This window comes from Galeopterus variegatus, unplaced genomic scaffold, assembly GCF_000696425.1.
Source record: "Galeopterus variegatus unplaced genomic scaffold, G_variegatus-3.0.2 Scaffold10960, whole genome shotgun sequence".
NCBI lineage: Eukaryota > Metazoa > Chordata > Mammalia > Dermoptera > Cynocephalidae > Galeopterus > Galeopterus variegatus.
In genome coordinates, this window is record NW_007737071.1 from 45267 (window position 1) to 49170 (window position 3904).

A 3904-nucleotide genomic window follows, 5' to 3' on the forward strand; every position below is an offset into this window, starting at 1 on the left:
CCAGATTACAAATAAATTCTCCCATATTCTTTGCATATGAATGTCTAGCTTCTCAGACATCGGACAGCATCAGAATCTCACAAAGTGTTTATTTATAACGTGCATCCTTCAGATGTCTTCACAAAGATTCAAAATCAATATTTCTCAGCTGAGATCTGTGAACCTGGAGTATGAACGAAAGCCTCAGGTGAGCCATTTCTGCAGTGCTCTGTAAACATTATCAGAAGAAGCTCTACTCTAGAAGACACCCTGGGGGCCAGGCAGGGAGCTGTCCTCAAATGGTGGTTCTGGAGACTTTTCCTCGTACCTTACTACACACTCCTGCCCTGGTGATGAGCTCTCCAGGAACTCCCTTGATTGTCCTGTGAAGACTTCCATTGTTTTTACCTCCATATCCAAGTGGGAGCTAAGAATTCTGAATTGGGAGCTAGACTTTTTCTGCTTGTGGGAGGTGAAGGCTCTTAATCATCCCACTTTCCTTTTACTTCTGTGCTTCCTTTTACTATTATTATTATTATTACATCTAACGCCTCTTCCAAAAAGTAAATTCCATCTCTATGGAAAAACTGTCTTTCTCATTTCAGCCCTACGTTGTCACCTCGATGCTTTCTAGAAACCTGGCCCAAATACAATAAAAGTAACATAATGGAATACTACTCAGCCATGAAAAAGAATGAAATTCTGCCATTCACAGCAACATGCATGAGCTTGGAGAAAATCATGTTAAGTGAAATAAGCCGGGCACAGAAAGAGAAATATCACATGTTCTCACTCATAAGTGGGAGCCAAGAAAGAAAGAAAGACCACAATAAAATGTTGAATTTTCAGAAAGAGAGAACAGACCTATAGTTACTAGAGGTGGGAAAAGGGGAGGGGGAGGAGGGTTAGAGAGTATCTGAGTATGGGCCACAAAGAATAATTTTAATTTATAATGATGAACATACTAATAATATTGATTTGATCATCACATACTGTACACAAATACTGACAGTCAACTGTGTACCTCATAAATATGTATAATCAATTATGTTTCAATTCAAAAATAAATTAAAATGAAAACAACAACAACAAAAATAACTTAAAAAAATTATCCTGCTGATAATTTTATTCAAGCCCTTTTTTCGTATCCCTGTTTCTCATGCTGTAAATGAAAGGATTCATCATTTGAAGGACCATGGGGTACATCATTAAAGACACTGCAGTCCTCCTAGAAGAGTTAGTTACTACAGAACTAATGTATACCCCAGAACCTGTACCATAGAATAGGGAAACAACTAAGAGAACAGATCCACTGGTGAAAAAGGCTTTGTATTGTCTGCCAGCTGATGGCACTCTATGAAGAGAAGAGCATTTGAGTGTAAGAGAAAAAAATCCCAGAGAGAGAAAGAACCACCCAATACGCTAAACACAGAATAAACCAGGATGTTACTGATGAGGGTATTGGAACAGGCGAGCTTGATGACCTGAGCAAGTTCACAGAAGAAAAGAGGGATTTCCAGGTCTGTACAGAAGGACAGTCACAGCACCATCAGGTTGTGCAGCGGGGTATCCACGATGCTAACAAACAGAGAGTAGAACCAGCAGGCGACAGAATGACCATGTGTCTAAGTGGATGGCAAATGGCCACATTGTGGTCAGAGGCTATAGCTGCAAGAGATAATTTGTCAAGCCACCAAAAACCAGGACAAAGAAGATCTGGGTGAGGCAATCTGTATAAGCGATGCTCTGACTTTGGGCTTGGGTATTCACCAGCATTTTTGGGATTGTCATTGTGCTTAAACAGATGTCAGTGAAGGACAGATTGGACAGGTAGAAGTACACGGGGATGTGCAGCTGAGAGTCAGAGATGACAACCAGGATGATGTGCAAGTTTCCCAAGATGGTGACCAGGTAAATAGACAGAAAAGCCTGAAGAGGAGGGACTGCAGTTCTGGATCCTCTGTCACCTCTGTGAGAACGAATTCTGAAACACTTGCTTGGTTTCTGAGTTTCGTGCTATTGACGAATCTAATATAAAATATGGGTGACAGGAGAGTAAAACTTATGATTCCTGAGCACTACGAGCAGCAGCAGCACCTGGGGACTTGTTAGAAGTGCCAGCCCTTGTTTGAGGAACCTCCATACCATTTTCCATAGAGGCTGCACCATTTTGCAGTCCCACCAACAATGTTGTTGGGTGGGAGGGAGGAGAGGGAGGAGGGAGGGAGGTTTTGGTAAGGGGCAACAATAATCAACCACAATGTATATCGACAAAATAAAATTAAAAAAAAAATATTTGGATCTAAAAAAAAAAAAGAAGAAGTGCCAGCCCTTGGACCTCACTCCAGACCTACTTATGATGAGCTCCAAGCATGAGGAACAACAATCTATGATTAAACAGCCTCTCTCATGTTCTAAAGTTTGAGAAAGACTGCTCTAGAAGAACCCTGCTTTCCATATTGTGAACCCAAGTGAATATTTAAATCTTTCTCTCTACATGTTTCTTTCCCCATCCTTCCTTTCCTCCCCCTCTTCCCTGTAGTCACTTATTCAACCCAATTTTTATTGAGCACTAACTCGATCACACAATGTGACAAGTGTTGAGAATTAAAAAAGGAAGGTATGGCTTTATTTCTCCACAATTATTCATGCTCTAAAAAACAAAATATAATAATAAACTTATGCAATCCTTAGGGAAGTTCTTCCCCTAAGGTGACAGGTAGCATGTGATTAAAACAACAAAAAAGAACAGCTGAATGGGAGAAAGAATGAAGTGCAGAGGCTCATATACAGGATGGATAAAAAGAGCAACAATTTGCTGGTGCTCAGAAGACAGAGACTTCAGGACAACACTAGCATTGGGGGTTCTAACACGATTGATTGTGACAGCAGAACACGGTTCTCCTTCTTCCGGGGGACACAAAAGTGACCATCAGAGCATCAATCATTTGGTGAAGTAGTTAGATTTGGATACTCTGAATTTAATTCAAGTTCCAGCCTTTGCTTTACTAATGCAGAAAATTTCTCAACTGTAAGGCAAGCCACTGTGTCCTCATCTGTGTAATGGAAACTACTATACAAGACATTTTAGGAACGTTGCAGTGATCAGAAATCAACAGAGGAAAAGCAGCCAGCACAGTGTTCAACATATGGGACCCTCTAGTGACATTTCCTATTTGGATTTTTTTCTGCCTTGACAAAAGCATCTGGCATGTTTCTGTCTTAAGAGGGAAGTGGGGGCCGGCCCGGTGGCGCACTGGATAGTGCGCCGCTTGGGAAGTGCAGCGGCGCTCCCGTCCGAGGGTTCGGATCCCACGTACGGACCGGCTCCCGCTCACTGGCTGAGCGAGGCGCGGGAGCAACGCCGAGGCTTGCGATCCCGTCGCCGGTCCCCGGTCCGGTCCGGGGGCAACACTGAAGGTTGCGATCCGTTGCCGGACACGGAAAAAAGACAAACAGACAAAAAAAAAAAAAAAAAAAAAAAAAAAAAAAAAAAAAAGAGGGAAGTGGTTGGCAGGGCATGCTGAGGAAAGTGGAAAGAAAGCGACAAAGTCTGCTCATCTTCTGCAGGACCTCACCTCAGAGCTGCCTAAAATGGGCCAGTAGATAAACACCTGTCACTATTTGCAAAACATAAACTAGAGGACTTCAGATTACCTGGGTGCCAATACTAAGGAATGATGTTCTGTTCTTCCCTGGGTCTGAAGGAGAATATACTCCTGGAAGCTCTATACTCAGGAAACACAGAAAAACAGTGAAGCACCTGCTCAGAAATGAAATGATAGTCCTGGGACCAGGCTCATGTGAGCTGCATGCTGGCCTGGACATGGCTGTTGAGTGACTGGTCACAGGCAGACTATTTGCAGTCTCTGTGGCCCTTGTGTGTTCAGTATTGAATTTTCTCATTAGTCAAAACTTTTTATTG

General features: G+C 42.5%; 1 pseudogene; it reads right to left on the bottom strand.

Annotated features, from left to right (window-relative positions):
* Nucleotides 1-1104: 1104 nt before the first annotated feature.
* The window catches only part of LOC103610340, an 8160-nt pseudogene continuing 5360 nt past the window's right edge, over nucleotides 1105-3904 (bottom strand).